Source organism: Protopterus annectens, chromosome 4.part1, assembly GCF_019279795.1.
Source record: "Protopterus annectens isolate FY-2018-M chromosome 4.part1, PAN1.0, whole genome shotgun sequence".
Lineage (NCBI taxonomy): Eukaryota > Metazoa > Chordata > Ceratodontiformes > Protopteridae > Protopterus > Protopterus annectens.
In genome coordinates this window covers 353,308,003-353,323,991 of record NC_056734.1, presented here as the reverse complement: position 1 = coordinate 353,323,991, position 15,989 = coordinate 353,308,003, and positions in this window count along the sequence as shown.

The window sequence follows — 15,989 nt, the reverse complement described above, 5'->3', positions numbered from 1 at the left end:
ATGAAGGCTTCTTCATATCCACTGGAGGTGAGACTAAGGTCCCCTTGGCTTTAGCTTTCAAGGTAGTGGAGAGACTTTTCTCTTCTATGGAAAGATATCCTTACCACTCTTGGGTCCACCCTACACTCCGCTATCTACTGTGGAATTTGGATCTTTTCATCCTGTCCCATTGGGACAGTCAGCCTGGTCAAGCCTCAAGGCTGTCCTCATTCAAGATTCTACTGGTACTTGAGTCCTGTCTGGAGTCTTCCACCAAAGAGCCACCTTGGAATCAGATGTGTAAGAGGAGAGGAGACACCTAAAATCTCCATAAGAGTCAACCAAAAACACCGACTTTGATGAAGGGAAAGGGTCCCCCAGATCACTGTTTGAGGCCATTTCATTCAGGGAGATACTCGAACATTTGAAACAGAAGGGTGGTTGGTCTTCTGACCTCGTCTTCCCAGGAGGAGTCTGTGTTCCTTGAGGCTTTAGGAGCTGGCCCAGCTACGACTTGGGTAGTCCCCCCTGCAAATGAGGTAGATATTATCTCCCGCTGGGGTTCAGAGGACCCAGAAGCCACAGAGCCCATTCCCAAATGCCAAGACAAGTACCTTGTTGTACCAAATGATGAGTTCATTGGAGCAAGGGTCCTTGGTCGATGCTATGCTGGTTGCAGCAGCCACTAAGAAAGAGCTAGCAGAAAAGAGCTCTACTGTCCATCTCCCCAGTAAGGAATCTAGGGCTTTGGACAGATTCAGAAATTGTTTATGCATCAGCAACCTTTGCCCTCATGTCTCTGAATTATTTGGCATATGTTACAAAATTTCAGATGGAACTGATTAAACAGTTTTCTCACACCTTCTTGGGGTCCACATCTGTGAAGGATAATAAAACTGTGTCATCGCAACTGGCCACCCTCCAGTCTTTATCCAGTGCTTCCACAAGATTGATCTCATGCCTCAGAGGGAGCTGCTAGAGCAGCGGGTTCAGGTTTAATGTTAGGCATGCGTGGATGACCTCTGTGATTTTGGGGAGCCCTTCAAGTCTTTGTTCATCATTGTCACCTTTGATGTTGCCACCTTCTTTGTCCATAAAGTGAAAGACTCACTCTCCAGGAGTGTGGGCAAGATGGAAAGCCCCCTTCTGCTGTGGTAATCTGTTGGTTCAAGAAATCGCAAGGTTCTTCCCAGGACTCTTATGGAGAATGATCCCCTTGAGACAGAGGGGGAATTCTTATGGGAGATGCTGCCCTTGTGACAGAGGTGGCCCGCAACACCAGGGCTTCACAGCTGCTTTCTTAGAGAAGCCTTACCAGCATCCCTGAAGAGTTACCCAACTGCTGCACTCTAGAGGCAGTAGGGAATGCTTATCCCTTCACCTGAAATCAAGAGGAAAGTGGCAAATGCAGAAATTTAAAATGTGCTGGAGAAGTCATTTAGCCAGTCCCACCAGATGATCAAAGATCCTGAACCTTCTAGAAATTCTTTTTAGTGCCAAAAAAAGACCAGGGACCTAACACCAGTTTTGGATCTCTGCAGTCTAAATCAGTTCATGAAACATTCAATGTTTCTGAATGGTCACAGTTCAGTCCAACCTGCCTCTTTTAAGGAAGGATAATTAGATATGCTCTATAGAACTTCAGGATGCATACTATCATATCAAAATACACAGGCAGTCCAAGAGATGTCTACTCTTCCAGCTGGGAGCCAGTCACCACCAGTTCAAAGCACTGCCCTTTGTTCTCACCACAGCCCCCCAGAATGTTGACCAAATGCTTGGCAGTGGTTGCAGTTCAACTGAGACTAAAAGGATTCTGGATGTTATCTTATCTAGATGACTGGCTATCTGCTTCTTCCAATCTTTTAGTAATTCAGGTCTCAGATTACTTGGTCCACCTCTGTCTCCAGCTGGGCATTACACTCCAGTCTCACCTCTACTCTGAGCAAACTCTGGAGTTCATCCGAGCACCTCTAGATACCTAGACACAAGTGACAAATTTATCACAAACAAGATTGGAGTCATTAAGGAAACAGGCATTACACATCCATAGTATTCATTCACCTCCAGCTAAATTAATCCTACAACTACAGGGTTCGATGGCAGCCTTCGTAGAACTGGTTCCTTTGGGACGTTTTTCACATGAGTACTACATTGGTCAGTAAAATGTCAACCAGTGAAGACTACCATTCATATTGCAAGTGTTTGTAAACATAACATAGCATGGTGGATTCATGCAGAAAATGTTTCTTACAGCTCTTTTCACTCTTCCATCTCCCAAGGTCACAGTGACTACAAATGCCTCCCAACTGGGTTGGGGGGCACTATTTGGGAAGGGAAGTCCAAGGCATGTGGTCCCAAACAGAGACCAGTCTTCACATCCATGTCCTACAAATGACAGTCCTGTTGGCACTGCAGGCATTTAAAGGTGTGGGGATGATTACAATTCAGATGGATATGTCTGGTCTGGTACATCAACAAATGGTTGAACCTGCTCTCACTATGCTGGGAGACCATGAGAATTTGGCAGTGGGCAAGCTCTTCTGGCCACTTTCTCTTGGCAATCCATATTCCAGGGAAAACCAAGATGCTAACAGGCAAATCAAGCGGACCCATTCTTCACAAATGGTCTCTCAGTCAATGACTGAAATTATATTTCACTAATGGGCTCAACCATGCTGTGATGACTTTGCTTCTCCCCTCAATGTGAAATGCAGCAGGTACTTTGCCCTAATCACCCCACAATGGGAGTCGCAGAGAGAAACTTTAGTACATGACTGGTCCTCTGGTCTATTATATGCCTTCCCTCCCAGTCTTCTCATCTCAAAGTTTATTCAGAAAGTATTACAGCAGAAGAGCAAGGTTATCCTCATTACCCCATTCTGGCCTCACCAATTGTGGTTCCCCTTCCAATGGCCCTACTAGTTCACCCTCCCTTGGTTCTGGATCCTGTTCAAACCTTCTGACTCACAGGACTTCTAAGATGGCTGCACATTGAGTAACAGCTTGTTTCTGGCTGTCCCAGTGTGAAAACAGAAACTCAGCAGAGAAGACCCAGTAGACGTGTGTTTATGGGTAAATTTCAGTAACTGGCTAGTAAGTGTACCGCCTGGATGCCAGGAATAAAGAAATACAGAAAGCATGGAAAACATTCACTACAAAAAGTGAGGAAGAAACACTGACTGGGGAGTTCTGCAGCTGTTCATCAAAAAGCAATGCAACCTTCAGGCATGACTTCCACTAACCTACAGAAAGATAGAAGACAACTGCATACAGACCCGGTTAAAATAAACAAATTCCTGATGGAGTACATCAACACAAACAACAAAGGGCTGGAAAAAATGGAAGAAGCATTAAATATTCAGATGAGATGATAAAGCTGCAAAACTCAGAGGTTCAAATAAAGAAAAGGATGGATGAATATGAGACTGCTTGGGAAGGGATGTTTCAAAAATAATAGAATTAGAGGACAGAGCACGTAGGGAAAACCTGAGATTTTCAGATACATCAGAGAAGCTGGAAAGAACAGACTGCATTAATGAAAGCACAAATAAGCAACTGGGCTGACATTCCACAGCAGGATTTTAGTTGAAAGGGCACATCATGTGTATGTTCCAGACCTGGCTATAAAAAAGCAACTTAGACATTTAATAGTAAAGATGCAATCCTACCAGCAGGAGGAGTTGATTCTGGCAAAATTGTGGCAGAAGGACTAAGTATTAAAAGTGAGAGACATAATAGTGTTTGTGGAGAATGATTACTCATACACCAGACAGAAGAGGAGCATATTTATTCTACTATTCAGGGAATGTTGAGATTTCAAACTATTGTACCCAGCTGTCTTCAAGTTATTCTTCCCTGGAGGTCAAAATCAATTTTTGATGAAGTGCATGCTAAGGAGGAAATACAAAAGTTGTCCAACACGAAAGTGAGCTGTGAAACAGATGGAACTTGTGCTTCTTGTTCATCTGGTAATAAAGACCACAGAGAGACTGTACCTGTGAAACCTTTTCCACTGCTTCAATGGAAACTATTGGAGAGAAGGAAGAGAGCACGAGAGTTGACTAGAAGAATCGAGAGTATGTTGCAAATGAAGCAGAGACAGGATTTTAGAGATGAACAGTAATAATATCAGTAACTTAATCTGGGATTACAGTGCAATAGTTATATTTGTGAAATGTGACAGAACAAGAAAATCTGAAAATATTGACCTTTATCAGAGTTTGTTGGACTTGTAGGGGACTCTAAACCATATGCCCTACTTCATGTCATTAATGTTTGGAAAAGTGCTTTGGATAGGGCAAGAGGAGGGAGAAAGCTAACTGTAACTAAAGTTTTTTCCCCTTAAAAAGTAACAATTTTGTGGCTTGTGTTTTTTCTTTACATGCTGTTATTTTTTTTTAGTGTAATGGAGATTGTAAACGGGTGCTGCTGTTTTTTCTTTCTTTTCCTTTTCCCTTCCTCCTCTCTTGTTTAGTTCTAAGAAATGTAGGCACTGCAATGCATTAAAAGTCTAGTTAAAAAGCGTGATAAAAGAGAGATTAATGTGCTTTTTCTCATTCTTGCATGGGGAAACGACTGTGCAGTAAAGACCTTTGATTTATTAACAAGTTTTAAGAGAGAGCAAGTAAGTGAAAAAACATTGAATATTATGAAGTTTTTTTTCTAGCAAATACATGTAAACTCAGTAACAATTCTGCAGCTGGCCTTTGTGTTTCCATGGAAACGATCTGATAGAGAAACTGGCTGAACCAACTGGCTACAGTCTGTTGGAGAGTGATTGGCTGAGGAAAAAAGAGAATTTGGCTAAGAGGTAATGTCCTCTGAAGGCCTTCAGGAGTTTCCCCAAAGTAGACAATGTTCTCTGAAAACAGTCGGTGCTTTTCCCAGCTGGGATAGAATGAAGAAATGGGTAAGTGGGGTCTGAATGGAAAGGTGAAAAGTCAGCAAGCAAAGGAGAGTAGTAGTGCTGAAATTGAATTAATCTTCAAGTCTTGGTGAGTACCTTCATGGGGTGGACCCTGTTTTTCACAAAATCTCACCAAGGTGACACTGATAGCATATATCATGGACAGAAGTAGGTCAAAAACTAAAAAAGATAGCTGGGTGCACAAGACCCAGGATAAAAAAGTGCCCAATCCTGGTAGGCGAACTGGTGCCAGGCCTGGAAAAAAATAAGTGTAGATTCCTCAAAATACAGAAACATCCTACAGTGGGGCCAGGCTCAGGGGGAGGATGGCCCCCTGTTTTAGGGGAAAGTAGCAGTCCACAAAAATTGATAGGCCAAAGAAGAGCCATAAAGGCAAGAGAGTGTGCTATTGAGGATAAATGATATATTGTTACTATTATGCAACAAGTCCAGAATTTCCAGACAAAGGGATATACAAAAAGATTGGGAGATAAATTAGAGGAAAGAAAAATACTTCCACAGTAAAAACTTTCAGAAGCTTCAGTAAAAAGATGTGTTCATTAATACAACAAATTTTTGAAAAACAGTATATAGATCAAGAAACTTTGATCTGTTTGGAAAAAGAAGCATCTGAGGAAGTGCAAAAATGTAAACAACAAAACCAAAAATATGGACCTGGGAAGGAAAGAGAGATTTGATATGGTGCAATATTTATGCAAAGGAGAAAGCCAAATTAAGCAGTATAAAAAAGGTATATAAGATATTCGAAAACTACAGACAAAGGCATTCAGATATGGAAAATTTCACAATAAAAAAAGTATCACAAAGATGGAAAGTAGAAAAGATTAGTAAAGTAGAAGTTTAAAAAAAAAATAGAAGTTGAAGTTATGCAGTGCCTACGAAGTGAAGGATTTAATGTAGAAGGTCTAACATTACATCACAGCATGGGGGAGTGAGTCCCCAAAGTAGGGAGAAGCAGGAAGAACAGTAGATATCTGAAGAAGAAATATGGTCATGGGAAAGAAAAATAGATTTAATATGGTGTAATATTTAAGCAAAGGAGAAAGAAAAACTACAAAAGAGCAGCACCAAAGATATTTGAAAAGAAATACAAGTAAAGGAATCTGGATATGGAAAAATTTACAATACAAAAAATGAGAAGACAGAGGAAAAGAAGAAAAAGAGATTAGTAATGAAGAAGTTAAAGAAATAGAAACTGAGGTTATGGAGCGCCTGCAAAGTGAAGGATTAAGTGTAGAAAATCTAATCCAGAAAACACCACAAGGTAGAGCAATGGATATCCACATTAAGGGGAAACCAGTGGAACAGGAAGCAATTGGTCAGGTGCCATTGCAAGATATTTTAGAGCCTTCCACAGGAAAGCAGTATAAACGTTCACTTGAAGCTAGACAGTAAGGGAAGAAACAGGAAACACTGACATAGTGTTGAGGAGTGATAGGCCAGTGAGTTCCCATATGATAGAGCAACAGATGGCACAGGATGAAATTGAAAAGAAGGTGCCACAGGAAGATACTATTGAACTTTCTATAGAATGCCCACAGGAAATGGAAACCAAGGGATGTGCCCTCAGTTTGGAAGAAAATGAGCTAAGAGAAGAGTTGCTTGATTTAATAGACATAGATATATTAAGATCAACGAAACAAAAGAAAAAGACTGCAGAAGGTCAATAAAACCCCAAATGTCAGAAGTCTGATTAAACAAATGAACACAGTAATTAGGACTCTCTATAGAGATCCATGCAATATAACAGACGTAAACAGGATATATTACTGTGCAGCTAAATTAATAACTGATAAAGTTCCATCACAACCACACAGGGTAGCGAGGGAAAGGAAGGGGGAAATCAAATACCATCACGGAAGTATCAAATAGAGAAAACTATAAAGCAATTAAGACAAGAAGTGCCACTGTTAGAAGACTATAGACGAGGAAATAGAGCAACAAAAATACTAAGAAAGATGTGATAAAAGCAATGTGCAGTATTGGTACAGACCAGGATTTATCATGCACTATTGCAAATAAACTAAAAATTTCAGCACAGGAGGAAAAACTTAGAAGATACACAGATACAGATAAATATAAAGGACAAGTGCAAAATAAGCAATTTATTGATGACCAAAGAAAGTTTTACAGAGAATTGGGAAACAAGGTAAAAGGAATTGAAAGACTGCCAAAAAAAGAAGAAATAGATGCATTTTGGAGAAGTATCTGTGAAGATCCTGTGGAACATAAAGATGCTAAATGGATAAAAGAAGTAAAAGAAAAAGATGTTTAAAGGTACAGGATATGAAATGGGATGAAGTAACAGAGAGACTGAAACAAAGGTAAGAAAAGCCTCTAATTGGAAAACCCCAAGCCCAGATGCAGTACCTAACTTTTGGTTAAAAGTACTAACATCTTTGCACAAAGAGTTAGCCATGAGTAAGAACTGTTTATATGCGCACCCCGGACAGACACCAACCTGGCTAACAACAGGTAAAACAATGCTCCTACTTAAGAGGGAACCTGCAGGCTACCCAAAAAAATTATAGACCAATAACTTTCCTTCTGGCAACATATAAACTATACACTGGAATTGATGCTGACAGAGTTTATAGTCATTTTAAAAGAAAACTCAATTATGGCAGTAGAACAAAAGGCTAGTAAAAGAAAGTCATATGGAACAAAGGATAATTTGTTGTTAAATAAAGTCATAGTGGAGAACTGTAAAAAGGGGAAGAATCTAAGTATGGCATGGATTGACTGCAAAAAAAGCATTTCATAGTATCCCACATTCATGGATAAAATAGTGTTTAAAAATGTATAAGATACACCCTACACTGATTATATTGCAGTGACTATGAAACAGTAGTAGACCACTTTGCAATTAAGCCATGATAAAAGACAAATTATTATCCCAGGGATAAAAATTCAAAGGGGGATATTCCAGGGTAAAACTCTGTCATCATTGCTATTCTGCCTTGCCCTTAACCCATTATGCCATCTACTTAATCTCATAGGCCATGGCTATAATTTGACTCCTAGAAAACAACAGTCTAAAGACTTCTCATCTTCTCTTTGTCAATGATTTAAAACTGTATTGCTCATCAAGTGAGGAACTGAAAGCACAGCTGCAGGTTGTCAAAACTTTTTTAGATATTAGAATGTCATTTAGCCTTGATAAATGTGCAAAAGCAACCTTTAAAACAGGAAAAGTGCAGCAGCAGAAAAACATCAGTTTGGGACAAGAATGTGATATAAAAGAACTTGAGCAAGAGGGAATGTATAAATATTTGGGAATTGAAGGATCAGCAACAAAGCATGAACAAATGTAAATGAAACTTAAGGAATACTTAAATTAATCCTGAAAACAGTGTTGACATCTAGGAACAAAATCCAAGCTACAAACCAATTTGCTCTTCCCGTCCTTAATGTTGGAGTGATTGATTGGCCCCAAAACGTGTTGGATAGATTAGATATTAAAACAAGAAGGATGCTTCATGCTCACCAAATGATCTATAAAAATCAGTGCATAACAAGATTATATATTCCCCGTTCTGAAGGAGGGATGGGCTTCCTTGAACTTGATTACAAGTATAGATCTGCAATCATGGGACTCCATACATCTGCTGACCTCACAAGACCCAAACATAGTGAAAGTGTTGAAACATGGGGAGAATAAGCAGAGAAGTCATCTTAGACTTAATCTAACAGAAGCATATTGGCATAAAGCAGGAATGGAAATCAAACCAGAAGTAGATAAAAAGCCATTAATAATTGAAAAAGAAAGAACATAAGATGAAGGACCAGATGAGGCAAGAAATGTGGAAAACACATATAGTTGCAAGCATAGAAAACTTCTGGAAGAACCTCATGTTGATCAGGAACAAGTGCAGGAATGGTTAAGGAGAGGTGAATGCAAACCAAGAGCTGAAAGATTAATATTGGCGGTCCAAGATAATGGACTACATACATGCTGGTTTACAAAGTTCATTGAACATGTGGGAGAAACAGACAAATGTAGGTTTTGTAAAACCGAATTGGAAACAGTCGCACACCTCATTGCTGGCTGTGACATACTAATGGCAAAAGGACTGTATACTGAAAGACATAATGTGGCAATACTGCTGCACTAGGGCTTGTGCAAACATTATGGTTTCGAAGTGACTGGAAAACACAAAACATGAGCCCCAAAGCATCATAGAAAATGAAGTGTACATCACATGGGATCATCCATTACCAACAGTTCAAAAGATAGATGCTAGAAAACAGGATATAGTGGTCTAAGAAAATACAAAAAAACTGATCATTGAAATTGCCACACCCAGTGACTACAGTATCCTGCGTACAGAGAGTGGCAAAGTTATAAAATATCAAGATATGCAAGCAGAAATTAGAGCAATGTGGAAAAAAGATACCCAGATAGTTCCAATAGTAGTAGGAGCAACGGGTCTCATAAAAAAAAGAGAGTCTACAATCATATTTAGATATTCTACCAATACATGTAACTCTATGAATTGCAGGAGGAGTCATTACTGGGCATGTTGTGGGTGCTGCGAAGAGCACTTTTGGTTGACATCAAAGATTGAAACCGTACTAATTTCATGAACTTTAATCATACTTTGACTTAGGAATGGAGTCCATTTCCATCATGGTATTAGAAATCCAAAAGATTTGGAGAAATTAAAAAAAAACTGGGAGAGCTATAAAGACCAGACAAAACCAATCAGCACTAAGTAGAAGCACAGGCTGCAACATGCGTCTTAGCATGGATGGACCTTTCTTTTAGGTTAACTCAAGTCCATGAGTGTGGCTGTCAGTTTGAGACTTTTGTTCCTTTTAGGAGGTTTAAACTTCAAAATTTGAAGGTGTACATAGTTTTGTGTTTTAGTATTAAGTTCATATGTTTTAGGGTGTATGGGGGTGTGTTTTTTTGTTTGAGGGCTTTCAATAAAACAAAAAATTGTATAAGATGTGACAGGCTCAAATGGATATGACAAGAAACAACTGTATAAATGTTCAACCTGCCAAACTGTGTATGCATGTAACACAAAAGCTGAACCTAGACATTTAACAAAAAGTGGTATACATAAAAGGTGGGAATTGTGACGCCCCACCTCTGGGCCAGTAATCAGGGAGCCTCAGTCCTCAGCACTGGTACCTGTAAGGAACGTTCACTGCAAGGATAACAGGTACACACATTATCTCCAGATGCAGAAAGCTGCATCAAGCATAATTTCCCTTAAGAGCACACAGGGAACACAGTCCCAGGGGCTGGTTCCTCTCTCTCTGCAGATCCCCAATGAGACTCCCCATGTGCACAGCTATAGAGTTAAGATCTCAGCCGAGTGTCCAAGCCAAGACCTCAAGAACCCTCTCTGTCCAACCAGTGCTTCATGTCCCTGCCCAAGTAGCTGACACACACCCACCCACCCCTGGGAAAGGGTGGCACAGGTTTACTAGTCATGCCCCATTCTGCCCAGACTATAAGGTAGTTACCACTGCCACCAGACATTCCTGCTAGCTACCTTAAGGCCCTTACAAGGGTACCCAATATACGGAGTGAAATTAATATTAATGCAAATGGTAGTTTGACCAAAAGCAAGGCTATTAGGAGTGGCCCATACAGTGTCACCAAGTAAATATGCAAATATTGACCAAACTTGCATATCTCTACAAAGGTCAGCCACAATGAAAGGTTGAAATATAATTAATAATAAAAGAACAAGACAATACTAAATATCTATTCACAGTGACAGAGTTCAAAATCACAGTAAATATTTAAAATAACATTGAAGGACAGACTCATACAACTAAAGAAAAACAACATTTAAACTAAGCTTCACTATATTCCTGACTGAATCTAAGAGAATTATTATTCACTACTTAATAGAGCAAGGCAGATGATGTGGTGAAGGGTCCTTGTCAAGCCCAAGACAGAATACTCAGTCTCACTAAGACACTTCTCAAAATAATGACATATTACTTCTGGGATAACATGTATAATGACATCACTTCTGGTCATCTAACTTCTAGTTCACATGCAAACCCCTACCTATAAAAATACACACAAAGACTTTTGCTCAGATCCGTGGCAGGTGCTGGAAGTCATAAAACAATTTCCTACCTCCATGCTTCCAGAGTAGTAATTAGTTCACCTCAAAGACAATAGAGAAAGATTCCTAGTACAGACTTTGTGTCTCTGGCTGCATTGAAACCTGAGAGATAGCATCTTTGCAGCCTAGCCCATAAAGTCATTTCATTTCAGATATACTTTAAAGCAGGGGTGTCCAACCTTTTGGCTTGCCAGGGCTGCATTGAGTGAACAGAAATTCTCCTGGGGCCGCATATAAAATATATCATATAGTTAACTCTCTCACTGCCATGGGCGACCAAAGTCGACCTCCTGGCTGTACTGTAGGTGCATTCAAACAATGAATAATGTAATAAATGCCTAATATTTGCCTTAAAATTCTAATTCTCATTCTAATTCTCTAATCTAACAGTTAACTCTAATATCTTAGTTTATATATATTTTTTTTTTTTTACAAATAAACAGATATTCACTACAGCACTAGCATTTCTCACTGGGAAAACCACTCCAGCAATCCAACTACGTAAAATGTCAACATTAGCAGCCCTACAATACAATAATACACAAAAATGAGCCAACAAATTTGCAATAAGTAAAGAATTCATATTACTGACTTAATAAAGCAATTCTAAATAAGCTACAAGAGGGTCTCACCCAAACAAATGACTGGTGCCAGAAACCTGGCCTGAAGCTAAATGCCAAAAATGCATCATCCCCTTTGGGGAGAGTGATGTCCCCACAAATTATCACATTAATACCAATGTTGTAAGCACACAATCAGTTGTGAGGTGCTTGGACACCCAGGTTGATAGAAACCTAACTTTTGACCACCATTATGTCTCCGTTGTACAGAAAGCTTTTTACATGGCCCACCTCATTAGTAAGGGTATCTCATCCAGGGACAAGGTGGTCATAACATCCCTGAATTCTTCCTTTATAAGAGCCATTACTGAGTGCAAAGCCCCTTTTGGCATGTGCCTCAGCAAAACACCCTGCCAAAAGAAAGACTACAACCATTTCTGACAAAAAAGGTCAAAGGACTAAGTTCACTTAGTTATCCAAACAAACTAAAAAGCTTCTTGCTTTCCTCTGTCTCACTGCCCCCTATAAATTTCATCACTGGCTTGCTTTCCAGGCTAAGAAAGATTCTGCCTTAAGAGACTTCCTCCACCTCAGAAATACTGGTTATACTTAAAATGCTCACTACAAAGACCACAGCCTTCACTGCAACATAAACAAGCCACTCTGTATGTACAGGTTCTTGATACAAAAACTTCAACTTCTGTAAAAAGATCTTCTCATTATCGAACAATGTAGTTCAGCAACACGACAAATGGATGGATAGCCATAAATGTACTCCTTGAGTAAGTAGCATAGCCTTCATCAAACCAGATGGAAAATCCACATACTAAACTTTCCTAGCTGGTTGGCTAAGATCTAGTATTGGTTACTCAAGTCTACTTGCTCAAGAAGAGGGGCCTATTTAACTAAGAATTCCATTTGCAAAAATATATTCAGTATACATATTAAATCTCTCTCTCTCTCACACACATACGGAGCCCCTACTTCTAAAATAGGCAACCTCAGTAATCACATGACACACACTCACTGAATGAAATTGTCTGGAAGTAAAAATATCTGAAAAAAAATCATGCTAGAGATGGACTCATTCAACTAATTTCCTACCACCAAAAGGAGCATCAATAAATTAGCAAACAACTGCTCAACAAAAAGTAAATCAATAAGAAACCTATAAACTCTCTGAGATCATACTACATACTGGAGTAAACATACAACTTCCCTCCAATCTAAACACATTTGACATTCAGACATTTTAATTTGTGCAGAAGTTATTCATAAACTGACAGTTTACTGAGCTGTCACATTAGCACTCTCTGCTTACGTCCGAACCAATGATGCATACTTGTCAATTCCAAAAGAATTAAAGTAGTTTAATAAGAAGGTTATTTGCAAGGTTACATGGCAGTTTATACTGGAAATAAGCAAAGATATTAAAAAGGCTCTGTTTCTCATAATTATGCTGAAAAGTCTTCCAAGGTAAATACAACCTCCTGATTTAGTATGGAACCATACCTCTCAACCTGAGCAAGAAATCTGGAGAAAGAGAAAAATAAAAGTGGGACACAGGCCCAAAAATAGTTATGTATCACAGACACCATTGAAACAACTGTAGCTGCAAACATTATACATCACTTACATTCTTTTTATCCCATCATTGTCAGTTAAGCATTATATGGCTCATTCAATCCTGCCTTCTTTTTCAACAAAGAAAACCATGCCTTGAAATGACAAATACATTAAAAATAATAAATAAAACACATTGCATCCACATCCTGCAACTTCCTACCTGCAAACAACCACAGAGCTTTCACTGAAACTAGGGCTGCTTATTTCCCAGGAATGATAGCGCTCCCTAATTAAGTCTAATGGGATACAATCTACCAGGATCTGGACTACCTTAAATAAATTAAATTATGGCCTGCAAATTGCAAGTGCACTTTGTTTCATTAAACTGTATTTCTAAGCCCACTTACTGTGTTTTTTCAGTAACATCTCAATCTCCATTTCCAGGTCACTTTACAAGACATTGGCAGTGGTAGACTTGGCATCCTCCAGATCCCTACAGGGCCACACTCATACTGCTAGCATTGTCCATTAAATGTAAATATCCATCCACTGCAAATGGCAAGAAGCTATATCTTAACAAATCTACTTTTGGCATGCCTAGTACCCAAGTATCAGGTTTTGAAACAAATAACATATTCTCCACAGTCCGCAAGTCTCTGTCTTTAATAATCATCTACAGTTGCAGCCCTCCCAACACACAAGCACACACATACACACTAAAACCCCCAACATTTAAAAAAATTACATTGTGCCCACCTGATTTGCCAGTATTGATGATTCACCAAAGCTATACTTATTGTTGTCCAATCTGCCACTGCTTAGAACCCACCAATGACAAAACAGTACTGGGTGGTTTTTTGTTTGTCAAAAAAAAAAAAAATTCAACTTTATAGGGTTCCTATCAGCAGACCGAAGACGCATATTTTCGAATGCGTCTTGGTCGAACTGACAAAACCGAAACTGCAAAATATCAAAGCAGCATGTAAGCAAATTCTTTCCCTGGGAAATAATTCACTTGGCCGCTTCCATACTTTGCCATTTTCGGCACTGTAGTGTGGTCTTGGAGTTGGTATATATAAGCAGGGAGGGTGGTGGGCACAGCCCCCCACGTTGGTGGGTGTGGGAGGGTGAAGCCCCTCACTTAATCTCATGTTTTAATGTGCTTTCTTTTTTTTTTTGTTGTTGGAACAGCGATTGTTTTTTCCTTTGGAAAAAAATCGCTGTTCTGACAGTTCGGTTTTGTAAGCTTTCACTTACATGGGGTTGATTAATCACCGTTCACTTACCTAAGCATTTGGTCATCTAATATAGACCCACTTTATATGCTACAGTCCCACAAAGTCAATCCACTACTGACCCATTAACCTTAGGCTGCTGTCTCATTCTTACTCCCTGGAACTGCATTACCTTGGATGACTAATTTTATTCCTAAGAAAAAGACACAAATTGAAAGATGAAGTGAAAATCCATACAGTTGAGAGGTATGATTTCATATTCAATGCAACTCTCTCTCTGTCAGGAAAGCCACAATTTAATGAAAGTGTACTTTTAATGTATGATATATTTGTGAGCTAACTTATTTGTGTTCAGTAGGTAGATTGATCGTCATTAGCCTCTTTGTGCATGTGTGTCTGTCATGCACACATACACACACACTCTTCTTCTACTTTCACATGCATAAACATTCTGCTTTCATGCATGTACTCACTCATTCACTCCCTCCGTACTTACCTATTAACAGAGGTAAGTGCTGTCAGTTTCAAAGGCAGTGACGGCAAATCCATACACGAGTCCCTCTTCAGCGAGAACACACACTGATTATTTGGCACGAAATAACGGCGGGAACACACAGATCCTTCTTTGGTGCAAAAAAAAATCAAACCTAGAAGGGTGCTTTGGTGCATGCGCACACCGACAGAGTTATAGGTCATGGGTGTGGAAAGCACAAAACAAAAAAAGTGTTTTGGGGCATGCGTATATCAATGTTGCAGTTAGAGGTTGGGGGCCGCATGCTGGACTGAGGTTAACCTTCCAGTTTCCTCTGTTGAAACATATACATTTAAACAATTACAATAGTGCATGTACATTTCTGTTTTCTCCAGTAAGCAAACTGTGGATACATTTCAAACACACTTTACAAATACCTTTTCAGCACAAACATCTACACAAATCAGTTTGATATACACATGACATATAGTTATAATATTTGTAACACAAGCATCTTGTATAAATCAGTTTGATATTTATAAATGACGTATAATTATTTACAAAATTGCAGCTAGCTGTGCTGGCAGTACCTATCATCCCACTTCTCCCCCCTTTGAAGACTCAAGCTATTTTTTTCAAGTGCCCATTGAGAAATGTTGCTTGAGAGGAATGTGCATATCTGGGACTACATTAACCCATAACCTTTCTTGAGAGCCCATCTGCATTGGCATTGCTAACCCCACTGTAGTGCTGCACTGTCTTATTATATTCCTGCAACCCTAGGCTCCACCTTAGTAACTTGGCAGTTTGCTGGTTGGCTCAATGTAGCCGTGTTAAGGGATTGTGGTCTGTAACTACAGTGAATTTCCTTCCATACAGATAAGGCTGAAGTTTCTGCAGTGTCCATACTATGGCTAGGCATTTCTTTTCTACAGCTGTATAGCATTCCTCCCTGTATTGGAGCCTACAGCTGAGATATACCACTAGGCGATCTTCATCCTCTGAGGAAACTTGGATGAGTACAGCCCCAACCCTGTGGTTTGAAGCATCCACCTGCACAACATACTCTTTGCTGTAATCTGGACTGGCTAATACAGGGGGTCCTCCCAAAGCTCATTTAAGCTTCTGGAATGACAGCCCACATCCTGGGGT